This window comes from Miniopterus schreibersii (genome assembly GCF_964146895.1).
Source record: "Miniopterus schreibersii genome assembly, chromosome: 7".
In the NCBI taxonomy this organism is placed as follows: Eukaryota; Metazoa; Chordata; class Mammalia; order Chiroptera; family Miniopteridae; genus Miniopterus; species Miniopterus schreibersii.
The window spans coordinates 77,319,962-77,335,266 of NC_138108.1; the positions used below are offsets into that span (position 1 = coordinate 77,319,962).

At 51.8% G+C, this 15,305-nt stretch overlaps 1 protein-coding gene across 2 annotated transcripts in view; it reads left to right on the plus strand.

Annotated features, from left to right (window-relative positions):
• Positions 1 to 15,305, plus strand: part of GLI2 (GLI family zinc finger 2) — a 236,947-nt gene that overhangs the window by 119,485 nt on the left and 102,157 nt on the right. The gene's annotated exons all lie outside the window — the stretch shown is intronic.

The window sequence follows — 15,305 nt, forward strand, 5'->3', positions numbered from 1 at the left end:
GGAACAGCCTGCATTCAGAACAAAATAAAGGGTTTGGTGTGTCGCATCCCTTGAAGTCACACATGAGCCATGGGAGGCCTAGCCTGGAAAGCTCATTCCCAGAGGACCTAGAGTTAGGAGGGCCCAGGAGGGCCAAGGGCAGGAAAGAGCCTAGGTCTGCAGGCATATAGGGTCAGTGGAAATGCCAGTTTGGCAGCAAAATAGCCTGTATGTGGGGCAGCTAGAGAATTAGACAGATTTCCAAGGGTGGTAACTAGATTTGGACCTCATCTCTGGGCTTTGGTGGAACCGGGGTTCTAGGGTGTAGAGAACTGGTGTTGAGTGAGAGCCTGTTGGAGGGGGCTCCATGAGAGGGGAGTGGGGACTGGAGGCCCACTGGGCACCCTGGTCGGCTGTGGGGTCCTCCTATCCAGGGCCTGCACACGCAGGGGCAGGGAGCTACTTCTGGGGGAGTGCGGCTCTGGCAGGAAGGGAGAGAGCACAGAGGCTGGCCGCCACCATGGTTTCATTGCCAGACTGTGTCTGTTTTCTACCTGCTGTCTCTGGTACAGGTTGCCCCAGGCCAAAGCAGCTCAAAATGATTGTTTGGGCCCCTGAGTCCTGCTTTGTGCAGACCTGAGTGTGTCTGAATATGAGAGAGAGAGAGAGGTGGGAGGAGGGCTTCCTGGAGGTAGCTTCACCTATCTTACCTGGGAAAGTCGTTAGACACAGCATGGCTTTTGCTCTTTCTGGGTCACTTGTAAGTCACTGAGGGGATTTCTTTAAAGCCCCCCTAAGCCTGGCCGAGAGAGTCATGAGTCATGGCTGGGTAAGGAAGGCCTGAAGGAGGTGGGTGGGGGTGGCAAGCACCTTGGGAGTGGCTGTCTCTGGAGGTGGTTGTGGGCCCAGGAAGCAGCCCTTTCTGTGCAGCATCCCTCATTGGGGTTGGCCAGGGGCAGTCTCCTCCCTCCCAGGAATGCCTCGTTCTGGCCCTGAACACTTCCTGCGGAAACCGAGGGGAAGGAGAGTGCAGGATATGGGGATCCTGCCACCCTCACTGCTGTTTGGAGTAGTGTGACTGGTGGGGTTGAGAGGTGGGGGAGGTTGGGAAAGGCAGCTTGAGCGTCTACACTGCTTGGGAAGTGGTTGTAGTACTTTTGTAGGTTCCAGAATGGCCACATGCCCTAAATTAAGAAGGATCTCACTAGATGAGCTCACAGCGGGCAAATAGCTGCTAAGCTAGTTCTTAACCGTGTGGAATAGCCCCTGCGCGCCCCCCCAACTCCTGTCAGAAGGATCGGATTCTGAACCGATGCAGCTGGATGAAGGAGCTCCATGGCATCCTCGCTACGGGGCGAGGTGTCCACTCTGGGCAGTGGTTCGGTCAGGACAGGGACGGGGGCTCTGTTCCCCAGCCTCCCTGGGCCTTGTCTTCCCCTGAGGCCGAGGCAAAGTGTGGGTCACTTCCTTTGTTTTCTCTTTGTGGGCTTTGCGGTGCCATCTGAGCGGTACCACCCAAGAAGGGGTCTGCTTTTCCTTTTTGCTAACCCAGGAGATTTGGGGACGAGCTCTTTGCGTAATCGACCGAGACAACCCGCTGACCCTCGGCAGCTCTGCGAGTGTGTCTGGTTTGTCCATCTCCTCCCACCTCCCGGCCCAGGAAGTGGCCTTGACTCAGCCCAGGGCCGCTGCTTGGAGTTTGGAGGAAGTGTGTAGGCCTGAGAGGGGCTGGCCGGGGGTCTGCAGAGATGGGTGCCACCCACGCCAGCTAATGTAGCCCTTCTGGGTATGGGGCCTTCCCGTGGGCTCTATTCCTGGTGCCAGTTGCTCAGGGTGTGCCCAAGGCAGGCTGGACCCTCTCTCCTCAGAGGCGAGATAGAGCTGATGGGTGGGCGGGCTGAGCCCAGCCCTGTGCCCTGTGCCCGTGGGCAGCATGACCTGGACCACGAGCAGAGGGTGTGCTTGGCGGGTATGGACCTGACTCCTTGCTCTTCATGCTGAAGGGGCTGCACACGGTTCTTTCGAGACCTGAGGGAGAACACAGGCCCAGACTAATGCTGTGGCTTAGGAGGGAGACCAACTCACTGCCCCTTCTGTAGGAAACGTCTTGCTTTTGGGGTCTCAAGTTGTGGGAAGGTGTGTATGGGAAGGCTTGGGGCACAGGCAGGCCTGGATTTGGGTCCCAGTCAGAGAGTCTCCGGTAAGGATGTGGGATTAGGGAACTCTAAAGAGGAGTGGGACCAAGGTGCGGGAAGGGGTGGTTGATTCTGAGCCCTCCTCTTCCAGGACAGGCCCTGTGCGCACGCGCGCGCGCACACACACACACACACACACACACACACCACCTTTTTGTCCTGGGGACAATCACAAATGTTTTGTACTTACATTCATTCCATTACTTTAGGCAGGATCTCCCTTTTGGGGACAGAATGGCTGCTTGTCATGTTCTTAATGCCTTGAGATCAAATGGGAAAAAGGTACAGAATGTTTTTCAAAGTGGAAAGGGGTGAAGGTGATAATAGTATTGACTCCTCCTCACCCCGATACGCCTCTCCCCACTCCGTTAGCTGAAAACACAGTATACTCCGAGGGCTCTGCACATGGTAAACGGGGTGGGTGGAGGCTGAGCGGGATCAGCGGTCCTGGGAGACCTCAGGTCCTGGCAGCCTTCACCTGGCAGATCCGCAAGCCACAGGGATCTGTCAGATGCAAGCTGTAAGGTTCCAGCCTCCTGTTTGATGAGAGCCCCTTGTCCCAGGTACCTACAGTGTCCCCCGCCTTGTGGAAGGAAAAGGGCCAGGACAGGTGGGGAGTGACTTTCCCACAGCCTAAAAGGATTCCACATTCAAATGACCGAAACTCTAGTGGGACTTCAGCCGGGTGGAGTGGGGTCAAACCCGCCCTTGACCCAGGCACCTGAGGAGCCACCCTGGCTCCAAGTGTCCCAGGAGCTGCAGCGAGCCAGAGGGCCTTCCAGAGAAAGAAGGGGACAGTGGCCTGGAAGCCAGTCTTTTTCACAGCCTCACTGTGCACCTTGCGCAACTCACCCTCCCTTCCTGGGCCTCAGTTTCCCCTTCTTACCCAGTAAGCCTTCTGGTCCAGGTGGACTGTAAGGTCCCACCTAGCTCCCTTGTCCTCTCTTGGGGTTGCAGAGCCATGAGCTTGAGGCACCATGCCTCCCAAGCTCCGGACCCTTTCCTCCGACAGCCCCTGCCTCTGGGGGTGCTGTCCCATCAGGAAGGGTTCATGGGGCTCCCGGCCTGGGAAAGGCACCCGCCCACTGGAGTGCACACCAGCAGCAGCCAGATCCCTCAAGTCGAGCCAGCCTGTGCATTAGCAAGTGAGCGCTCCCAAACCCTCCGCAGCCCGGTCATAAATGATTCATGCAGCCCCGCCTCCCTCCCAGTGGCCACTTGATGTTCCCTCCTGCTGCTCCATCCAGCGCTCCGCGGAGGCCTCTGGGCCAGGCAGTGCCCTCCCGGCCCTGCGCCCCTCCGGGCGGCATCCCTCCTCCCTCCCGGCCATCGGGGTAAGTTAAGGAGAAAGGCAGCTTTTCTGAGACGCTTCAAGTGGAAATGAGGAGGCGGCCGCTCCTGTCTGCACAGGCCTGGTCGCTGCTTTCCTCCCCCTTCCCTTCCCTGTCCGCCGGCTGCAAGTTTGAAGCTGGAGAATAAGTAGGCACCAGGCAGGGGGCCCCGGTGGGGGAGGGGAGGGGGCGAGAGGAGAGGGAGGGGGGAGTCGGGGAGGGGAACGAGCTGGGTGGACTGAGGACTAGAAAGGAGGAGAGGAGGGACTTGGAGGGAGGACTGGAGGCCCTGAAGAGAAAACTGTGAAAGAAGTTCAGAGACTCCCGCTTCCCTTCACCACGGGGATGGCGAGGCTGCCAGGGAGGGGGTGGCAGGAAACCGCTCATCGTGAAACCTAGGGTTTCTTTTCTGCTCCCCCCTCCGACAGACATACGCAGAGCCCCTCAGACTCTCGGGGTGCAGGGAGAACTTTGAACCGGGAGTGTCTTCTGAGATCTGGCAGAGCCGAGCTTCTGAGAGCTCTGCTTCCCCCTCGATTCCCGGTGGTCCTAACAGCAGAAGGACTCGCAGACAGGAATCTTTATTGTCTGCTGGGCTGAGCAGCTCTGAGCTACTGAGAAAAATGTGTTAGCACCGAGCTTCCCTGGGGAAGATGCTGTTTTCGCATGAGGAATGAATTTGGGGGAAGTTGAGTTTAGGAGAGGAGGAAACAAAATCGTATTCAGAAAGAACGTTCTAGAGGCTCGGCAAAATCTGAAGACATTTCCTTTTATCATTCCTTTCCTTTTTAAAGGTGGGGGGCCTTGTTCCGAGGGGGGGTGTTAGGGTTGCTGCCCGAAAGGCCCGCCACTTGCTTCCTTAGGGGGTGGACAGGCAAGGACAGAGGGCCCCCCAGCCTCTGTCCTTGTTTGGGCTTTTCCCTGGGACTTTTGTATTTTTCCCTTTGTCAGTTGGAAACAAAGTTAGGTAAGAAGGTGAGGTCTTCCTGGTGCTGCCTTTCGGGGAAATGGTGACAGCCACTGTGTATCAAATCAGAGTGACCGTGCTAAGGGAGACATGGCCGGAAACCCACAAGTAGTGGGCAGTAGGGACACAGGGCTGTCAGCCGGAGAGACTCTCTCCCCTGTGTTTCAGAGGAAGGCATTCCTGGTAGAGGGGCCAGCTTGTCAGCATCTCCTGGTGGGGAAGGAGCACATGTGCTCAAGGGAAAACCACTGCCCCTGGAACCAGGGGCCAGAGGTGACAGAGGAGACTGGTTGTCTGATGTCCAAGGCCGTGAGGGGTGGGACCCTATCCTCAGAGCAGTGGAAAGGACATGACCAGGTGGCAGTGTGGGAATGCCCCTCTAGCTGCCCTGTTGAGACAGGACTGGAGGGCAAGAGCAGAAGGCCACGGAAGGGACGGTGACAGAGATGAGCGAGGCCTGGCCTGGAGTGGGGGCAGGAAGGGGAGCAGCACTTCCTCCGTCCAGCTATTTGTGAGACTGTGGTCAGGGCTGGCTCTGGATGACAGTGGCCGAGCGTTTGAGTACAAAGTGCCATTTGGTATAATGGACATAGCTCAGTCTTGGCCATTTGTGGTTTTTAAACAAATCATGATCCCCACCTTCCAAACAATTTAGTTCTTCTTTCTAGCCAGCCCATCACAAACTTTTGAAGCATGAAATGAATTTTGCTGGCCCCCGCCAATAGGATCCTTTCCTTAGATAATGGATTCTATGAAATGGCTATAATCCTCCCAGTAATGAGCGAAAGCTACACTCGCCAGTTGGACCCAGCATTCCTCTTCCTGATTTATGATATATTGGTTAAAATAGTAAACTGATAGCGGTTGCGAAATGGCCATCAATCACCAGGCAGTGTTGCTTAAACTATGGAAAGGTTTCTAGAAGTGAGATGCCAGAAGCCAGGGAAGGAGCGACTTGGCAACCTGGAAGGCAGAAAGCACTGTGAAATGGAACCTGTGCATTGGTGTTGTGAAGTCAGGAATGGAGTGTGTAGGGAGGAAGGAAACACAAGCCCGCCCATTCTCGGAGCTCAAGGGAGACCCTCTCCTGCTCCACACCACAGGGGCACACGCTCTCTCTACTTGTTTTAGTATTTTGTTTCTCTTTCTGGACAGTTTTGGAAAGTTTTCCAGATCCTAAAACATGTAAGCATGTTGGGTTAATAATCTGTGGTATTGCATTTTAAAGCAAAGCCTGTCAGTGTAAGTGGCACATGTGTGTTTGAGCTGGGATTGCAGTGCAAGGCCACACATACTGGTTGGTGCTGAAGAGGCCAGTGTACTTAGGGAAAAACCAGGTTTCAGCATTGTTTTCATGGAATTGCCTCCATCTCAGTGAGTAATGTGGTGGCTGTAGATTAACTATATTATCAGCTCAGGAGGGGAATTTTCCTTTATTGACAAATGGACTGACTGAATAGTAGAGAGCTGTAGTAACTGTGCGTAGTCCCCATTTATAGGTGAGGAAACTGAGTCCTGTGAGAAGAGAGAGACTTGGCTCAGTTTCGTAGGGAATTGGTGAAAGCGATTTGCGATGACGTCACCAAAACTTGAACTTCACAGGTGGCATTGACTCCAGCTGTGGCAGCTCAGTGCCAGCCCGTCATCGGAAAGCAGGTCGACAGCCTTTCATACCTGTGGCCAGGGTGTACAGGTGCCTCTGCCCCTCCAGCAGCTCAGTTGCTGAGCTGACCCTTGATTCCAACAAGTGGCCGTGCCACATGCCAGCTCCGGACCGGCTCCAGGTCCAGGTCCTGCTGGAGGGCCACGCAGCTCCCAGGAGGAACCAGTCCCTGCACCCCGGAGCCAAGGCTACGATTGCTATCTCTGCCTTCGTGGGCGGGTGAATTTCCACCAGTCATACAACTCCCTAGACGTCAGCTTCCTCCTCTGTCACGTGGAGCCTGGTGGACAACAGACGTGCAGTAGTATTTCAGCCCCATGCTCACCTCGCAGGTCAGTGAGCAGCTAGTGGGCCAGCTCCAGGCCAGGCCCTGGGCTTACACGGGTCCCGGAGTTTGACAAGAGGTGATTGGAAAGGCAGGGGCCACCTGGAATTTTGGAAAGAGTGAGTCAGGGCCGCACCAGTCCCAGACTAGCGGGAGAACAGGCAGTCCTTTCCTCAGCCCTCCCTCCTCCAGCCGGGCCCGGGCTTTAACGCTGCCTCCCAGCCTGTGCCCCCAGAGCCTGGCCGTGGACACGCCTTCCGGGCTTTCCTCATCCCAGGGTCATGGCTTTCTTCTCAAAGAGAGTGCCCTGCACTGGGTCGGGCGTGGTGGGCGTGCCCTGGGTGTTTGCTCCTGGATGCGCAGCAGTGGTCGCTGTGTGCTTGCTGTGGAAGTGGAGAAACATAATAAATGGGCCCAGCTCCTTGGCAATGAGGTGATACTTTCCCTCCTGGATCCTAAGCAGGGCCTGGGGCCCGAGCCCGCACACGCCCAGGCCGCCCCCAAGCTCCCTCTCCCTGTTGCCTCTGCTGACATCCACCCGGACAGAAACTTTTCTCTTCCGTGCACCTGGGCTGTCAGAAGGTGAGAGCTAATCACGGCCGGTTGTGCTCTTATAGGTGCAGGTTTGCAAAGGGCGTCTTTGTTCTTGTTAGAGGAGCTAACCTCTAAATCTATTTAATACCCCTTCCCTGGTTGTCCATCATTATGACACATGATTTTCCAAAGGATTTACTATTAGTTAGCAGCACAGGGCTTTCTCCCTGGGGTAGCAGCTACTTGCAGTGAAGAAAATGCATGTTCAATGTAGCAATTTGTCTTTTTTTATATATTTATTATAAGAGTAAATGAGTTATTGTTGGAGACTTCAATATTATTGCAAATTAGGTGCTGCACACGGAGCTGGGCCCATTTATTATGTTTCTCGACTTCCACAGCAAGCACACCAAACAGTTCACGAATCAGTTGAGAATTCCGACCCTTCCCAGGGCGAGCAGAGGGGGACACTCAGGGTCTGGCTACGACATCACATTGTGCCACAGGCGGGAAGAGAGTTACAAAGTTTGTCATTGTGCCAGGCAGTCAGCAGTGGGCCGGCTGATGGCTGGGGTCATCAGGTTAGAGGTGGTGGCAGTGTTGTGATCCTAGACTGTGACACCCACCCCCTGACCTGTTCCAAAACCACACTGTGGTCCAGGAGTTGAGGTTGGAGACCTGTGCCCAGAGTAGCTCCTCAGCCATGACCTCACTTTCAAGGTGCTGGCCGTCCCAGCCACAGGCTGAGTTGGTTTCTGATTTGGGATGAACCCCAAGAGAGGGTTGGTGTCTGGACCCCTGCTGAGGTGCCGCTACTGCCTGGTCCTGTCTGTCAGTCGCCTGCTCAGTCCAGGGGTGGACACAGGATGCATATAAGAGAGTTGGGTTCTTATCCACCAGGGATGAGATGAAGTTCACGCAGCAGAGTGAGTCGGCCATGTGTTGTCAGTGCCAGGAGGGGTGGGCAGAAACCTTGGCACACAGCCACTCCCCGAGACCTCAGGACATGCAGGGAAGGCCACCCAGTTTAGTGATTAGGGGCATGGGCTTCTGGTGACTGACCAGCCCGGATTGGAGTCCTGGTTCTGTGTCATCTGCTGTTTGCATCGCGTGGACAAGATGTTCAGCCTTACTCTGACCTGCAGCCTTCAATTTGTCTTCTGTAAAATGAGGCTGATAATCCATAGGTATCACTGAGATTAAATAAATCCATGGCCCCGAAGCACTCAGCACAGTACCTGGCCCTTAGGAAGGGCCCACAGGTCTTATTTGTTCGATTACTACTCAGTGGGCTTTGCAGAGCAGGATGTGCTAAACCTTAAGCATTAATTATTCACCTCATTTGATTGCAGCAGTGACACAGTGATTGAAAAACAAGAAGTACCACCTAGAAAGAGGCAGTGATACAATTTTGGAATTTCTCTCTTTGTCTCTCTCACACACACACACACACACACACACACACACACTACACACACCTCCATTTTTACAAACTGAGGTAATTGTCTTTGTTACTTGGTAACCTTTCCTCCTTAACGACCCTTTGTCATTGACGTTTAGCAGCTGCAGTTCTCAAACTTCTTGGTCTCAGGACTCCTTTACATGCTCAAAATTCTTGAGAACTCCAAAGAGCTTTTTGGGGTTTTTTTTGGAGAGATTATATCTATTGATATATTTACCATCTTAGAAATTATAACAGAAATTTAAAAGATGTTTTAAACTCATTTGAAGGTAATAGTAATAAACCCACTTCATGTCAATGAAAATAAGCCATTTTTATGAAAAATATTTTCCAAAACAACAAAAACTCGGAAGACTGGCATCGTTTCCCGTTCTCACCTCTTTCCGGCCTGCGCTCGTGGAAGGTGGCGTGCTCAGTCTGTCTGCATTGAACCTGCTCCGTGGGGACCTCTGGAAACCCACTGTCCACTTGTGAGAGAACAGGGGTCGAAAAGACAAACAGCCCCTTAGCTTAAAGATAGTTTTGACTTTCCGGATCCCTTGAAAAGATGCGGTGACCTTCAGGGTCCTCAGACTATACCTTGGTCCCTTTTTAATGCCTACAGGGTGTTTTTGACCTTGCTGCCTGTGGCTGGGCTGTGAGCATCCCTCTGGGGCCGGAGGCTCACTAGGCCCCTCATCTGGCCACATGGCACCAGCGCCTCTCCCTCCCATTGTGTGCAGGGGACCCACTCACTGTCTCACTTGTTTGCAGAGTGTGTGACCATTTTCATGCCTCCTCACAGTCACCCGTGGGGTAGGCTGCCTGGGGTCCAGCTGGCCCCGCACGTTGCCCAGGTCACACAGACCACTGTGTCCAAGGCTGCTCCGGGAGGGAACTGTTGTCGCCAAGTTCTGGGGCCTCATTGCCTGCAGATCCTGAGCACAGGGGAGGCACCAGCTCCCATGGGCCTGTGCGAGAGCCCGTTTGCCTTGGCTTTGGCCTGATTTCTCGACTGGCTGGCCAGCCCTTTTCAAAACTTGCCTGGGTGTTTTGAAACTTTATTTTTTCAAAGACAAAAATTCCTGGACCTGTAGCAAGGGGGAAAAAAAGTTAACATCATAATCATAAGAGCCAATAGCCAAAGTGGAACAGTGAGAGTTTGGAAATAGTGAAAGTCGTCAAACACAGCCCAGCTCCCTGCAGGAGCGCGGCCCGAGCCACGCGCGCCCGGCTGTGCTGACTTCTCCCTGCCTCAGCGTTCGGGGAAAGACGGATGTGCGGGACACGGCCTCGCTCCTGTCTGTGCGAGCGGGCCCACGTTGATCGTCTGTGCCGGCATCGATCATCTGTGACCTGTAGCATTTGTACTTGTTGTTTATGGTCTCTCGGCATGCATTGTTTTCTCGGGGCTGAAATACTGCTCACTAATGAGGTATCTCCCTGCTCAGGAGGACGCGGGCGGCTCCGAAAGACGCCCTGGCAGCAGCTGACTAGTTTGTCAACAGTTGAACACTGTGGCAGCTGCTGTCCTGGCAGAGAAGGAGTGGAGATGCTGGGGGAAGTGCAGCTCGGAGCCTGGGGCTTTGGGTGCCAGGGAAGTAAGGGTCTGGCCTGGAGGTGACTATCTAGGCGTATTTGTCTCTAGGACTGTGGGCCCTGGGGCCAGTCATCACTAGGACGAATGTGGCTCAGGACTGACAGGCAGCCCTGGGTTTGGGTCCTAACTTTCCCACTTTCCACCTGCTCTGGAACCTGTGTCCTCCATAAAGGTGGAGGTGACACCCGCTGTTGCAGGTGGCTTGGGGTCTATGCTGGGTAAGTGGCTGTAGGGTGGTGCCTGTGCCCGGCATAGTGGCTCGCTGTGCACGCAGGCTCCCCTCCTAAGCTGGGACCTGGGGACCACACACAGTGCACCTGTCAGCACACGGTGTGTGAGCAGAGTGGAGGCCGATGCACTATTGTTACCTGCTTACGGGTCCTGGCAGACGCAGTGTGGACTCTCAGGAGCCAGGAGAAGTGAACCAACTCTAGAGGGAAAGCAGAGGAATGACCTCAGGCTGGTATCTTAGCCTGGGGACCATGCCCTGGGGGTGGGGGGGTGGGATACTGCTCACTGGGAGGGAGGGCATATGGGGAAGGAGCTAAAGGAACAATGTTCTTGTGGTGGGGAAGTGGCCCAGGTGGGGAAGGGGATAGGCTTGGAAGGAATTTGAAAACAGTTTTCAAGAGAGAGCGTTTTCTTGGACTATAAGAGATGGGACAGATGCAATGTGCCCTGCTCTCAGCAACATCCGTGGTAATAATAGCTGTTCCTGTGTATTGACCACTGGCGGTGGCCCAGGCCCTCGGTAGAGACCATCTCTCTTCTGTCCCTGACGCAGCCCTACAGCAGGTGTGCTGTTCCCTATAAATTCTGTGCCATCAGTCACTATCCAGCTCCTAGGAGTATCCTAATGGAATTCTCCAAGCTGAGCATAAAATTTACACGAAAGAGAAAATAACCCTGAAGAGCCAAGGCTGTTTGTAAGAGAAGACAGTGGAGGGGCAGGAGGTGAGCCCCACCAGGTGCTGAACCATATTGTGAAGCTGTAGCGATGACGGCAGAGCATCGGAGCGGGATGGAGAGACCAGAAAGAGGCGAGGGCACAGCAGGGAATTCAGTGTTTCACACGGACGCTGCTCAGATCAGAGCACGACTGAGTATCGTTAGCTACTATTACGACAATAGGTGATAGAAATAAAAAAAAAGTAAATCCATACCTCATACTCTACAAAAGTAAATTGGAAGTGGATTCAAGAATGGAATTTCTTAAAAAATCCAACTTCTGATGGGCTCTTTCACTCTCCTCAGCAGTTTGCCTGCCCTGGGAAGCCTTAAACCAGACCCAGGATAAACTGCATACTTGACCACAGCAAAACTGCATACTTTTTTTCTGACCTTTTTATTATGAAAAATTTAAAATATTCAACAGAGGTGAAAGACTTTTACGTGGAAATTCCCCACACCTGATCCTGCCAGGAGCTGTTCACTCCCCTTGATCACTTATCTGTCTGTGAGTCTCCACTTCACCCAATTTTTGATGCATCTCAAAGTAGATCTCAGACATCAGGAAAATTGGAAACTTTTCTTTGAAAAGGATGCCACCAGCCCAGTTAAGACTAGTGACAGGCTGGCAGAAAGCTTGTCCCACACGTGTAACACCAACTGGAAAACAGACCTTGACTAAATAATAAAAAAGAATGTCCAGTTTTTGACAAGTGGATAAAATATAAGAATAGTTGATTAATAGAAGAATTACAAATGTAATTTAAGCATAAGGAAAAACCCCTCAACCTTCTTAATACTGGGAGAGTGTACATCAGATTGGCAAAGACTTAAAAGTCAGCTCATGTTTGCTGAAGGACGGGAGCCGCGGGAATGGGCTGCCGGTGGCAGGTCCGCTGAGCATCGGGCTGCAGGCACCTGGCAGCACCTGACACAGACTCGGAACCCCCGGGGCCAGCAATTTCCCCGCTCCAGCTCTAACTGGAGGAACAGCCGCATGTGGACCAAATGAGACATGTGCAGAACGGTCTCTTGCAGCATTGTTTCTAACAAAAAATTGGGAAGAACCTAAACTGTCCAGCAGCAGCTAAAAGTGAGTTAGATTTGTTCATTCTGACACAGGGTGATCTCTGAGAAACATTGCTAAACGAAGCATGAATAGAACACATCTGTTACTTGTGCAATGATCAGTACAGAAACTTATAAAAATAGGAGCCAATATTTATTGGTCCTTGCTTCTCCAGGCTCTTTCCATCCATTATTGCTAGTCCACAGACTAAATCTATGTAGTACTATTATTCCCACTTCACAGGTGAGGAAAGTGAGGTGAGGCTTGCTAATATCCCATCCAAATTCTGCCCACCTCCAAAGCTGTTGCCCTTTCTTCAACACATTTGCTTTGCCCAGACACGAGAAAATGCTCCCTGCTTGTAGTAATTGCTCAGGAAACTATTTCCTTTCCCACCCCCATGTGATTCATTCAAATACTATATTTAAAAGAGTATACAGCTACAGATTAGACAAGCCATTTAGTGGCAAGCTGGAGGAAGGTAGGGGAAACATCAGGGGTGAGCGTTCCTGGGGCTGCTGTTCCTTCCTTGGGGCTGGAAGTGATCTGGGATGCTTGCCGGCCTGTGCAAGAGCAGCATTTCTCCTGTAGAAAACAAGCTCATGGGGACAGTGCAGTGGAAGGCTGCCCTGCCTGGTGTCCTGCTGGGCATGCTCTGACCTGAGGGGCTCACAGAATGCTGAACGGGGCAGAGCCACGTGTCCCCCGAAGCTCACCAGTGTAGTCCCGCTGCAGAGATCCATGAGACCAAATCTCATCTGTAGTCCTATGTTTTTGTTTGTTTGTTTCCCTTGCCTGAAGAGACATATCCAAAAAAATATTGCTAAGAGCGATGTCAAAGAGTTTACTCGGTATGTTTTCTTCCAGGAGTTTTATGGTACATTTAAGTCCTCAATCCATTTTGAGTTTATCTTTGTGTATGGTATAAGAAAGTGGTCTAGTTTTATTTTTATTTTTTGCATGTATCTGTCCAGTTTTTTCGACACCATTTATTGAGGAAACTATCTTTACCTCATTGTATATTTTTGCTCTTTTGTCGTAGATTAATTGGCCATATAGGTGTGGATTCATTTCTGGGCTTTTTATTCTGTTCCATTGATCAATGTCTCTTTTTATGCCAGTCCCATGCTGTTTTGATTACTATGGTCTTGTAGTATAGTTTGATATCAGGTAGCGTGGTATTTCCAACTTTGTTCTTCTTTCTCAAGATGGCAGTGGCTATTCAGGGTGTTTTGTGGTTCCAAATAAATTTTAGGAGTATTTGTTTTAGCTCTGTGAAAAGATGCTGTTGGTATTTTGACGGGGATTACATTGAATTTGTAGATTGCTTTGGGTAGTATGGACATTTTAATGATGTTTATTCTTCTATCCATGAACACGTTGTAAGTGTCCATAGATGAATGGGTAAAGAAGGTGCATACATATATACAATGGAATATCGCTTAGCCATAAAAAAGAATGAAATCTTACCATCTGCAACATGTGTGGGTATAGAGGATATTATGCTAAGTGAAATAAGTTAGATAGTTGTTTGTAGAATCTAAAAAACAAAATAAATGAACAAACAAAACAGGAACGAACTCATATGTACGTAGAAGAAATTTATGATCTCCAGATGGGAGGGTTTGGGGGAGATGGGTGATAAAGGTGAAGGGATTAAGAAGTAAAATTGCCAGTTATAAAGGGTCACGGGAATATAAAGTACAGTATAGAAAATGTAGTCAGTAATTTTGTGATAACTATGTATGGTGTCAGGTGGGTACCAGACTTGTTGGGGGAAATCACTTCGTAAGGTATATAAATGTCTAATCACTATGTTGTACACCTGAAACTAATGTAATATTATTTGCCAACCGTAATTGGAAAATAAATTTTTTTAAAATCTCATCTGCAAAGATACAGGAGATCAGATCTCATCAGAAGGAACATTTTAAAATCCCTTCATGTGATTTAAATATTCTCCGGAGAAATAAAATGGGTGAGGTGACAGGCAGGAGGGAGCTTATCTCTGCGGGTCTGTAGCTGGCTGGAGAGGACTGGGGTGGAGGGACACGGGCGGGCTAGATGGCAGAGGTGGTGCTTTCTCAGGAATGGCCTTTCTCCGTGGGCCTCTGTATGCCAGACCTGGGTAGCCAGCAGGGAGGAGCAAGGCTGCACTGACCCCAGCTGAGGCAGGCTCTGGAAGGCACCTGAGGACAGTCAGGGGCAGGCCAGTCTCAGGAGCAGTCACCTCGCCTCCCAGCCAGGTAGGGACCGGCTCAGTGGAGGCTTATGCTTCAGGGACCTGTTTGCCTACCCCCTTCCACGGCCTTACACTTAATTGTAGATTCATTATTTGGTATTCTTTCTCTTAAAGAGTCCCCCTAAAATTGTATGCGCTGCAGGCCCCATGGAACCTGGACCTGTCATTCACACAGTGGCAGCAGTGTGTTGGAGGGGAAGAGGTCTGAGAAGGCCTGGTGTGGTGTGGGCACGCAGCCTGGGAGGGGCTGGACTTTGGCCCTGGGTCTTCAGGGGATGCATCAGCCCTAGGCTTGACCTCGGTCCCCCCTGGTGTGACCCTGGAGGGCTGCTTCCCCCACAGCCCAGAGCGAAGGCTTGCTCCTGACCACCGCCAGCCCTGTCCAGGACCCTGCTGACCACTTGCCTGTCCTACCATGTCAGTCTGAACTTCCTGAGACCAGACTGCAGACCTAGTAGACAGCTCGCATGTCACTTATTGGTGTCTGCAGGGCCTCCCATGCAGACACTTGGGAAAGTTTTTAAGTAAACTCTTTTGATGAGCTTTAAAATTGACCATGTATCCTTCAAAAATTAGACTATCACACACATACAGTGAAGGGCACACATCTTAAGTGTACAGATTGGTGAGATTTCATTGTTTGACCACAAGTATGTAACCAGCACCCAGATTAAGAAACCAGCCCATGGCCAGCGTCCAGAGCCTCCTGTGCCCGCTCCCAGTCTCCTCACCCGGGCAGTCACCCTCCATGGCCAGCCTTTGTCCTTTATGTCAGTGGAATTGTGCAGTGTGTGCACTTTTGCATCTAGCTTCTGCCTTACGTTTGGGGGGTTCGTTCGTGTTGTTACATGTGGTTGTGGTTTGCTGATTCTCACTGTTGAATAGTATTTATTCCCTGTTTGTGAATGCGGCGAAATATACGGCTCTGTCCCAGTGCTGGGTGACATCCGGGGCTGTCTCTGCAGTCTGGGTGAAGGTGTGTGTGCTTTCCTGCCCAGCACGTACCCGGAG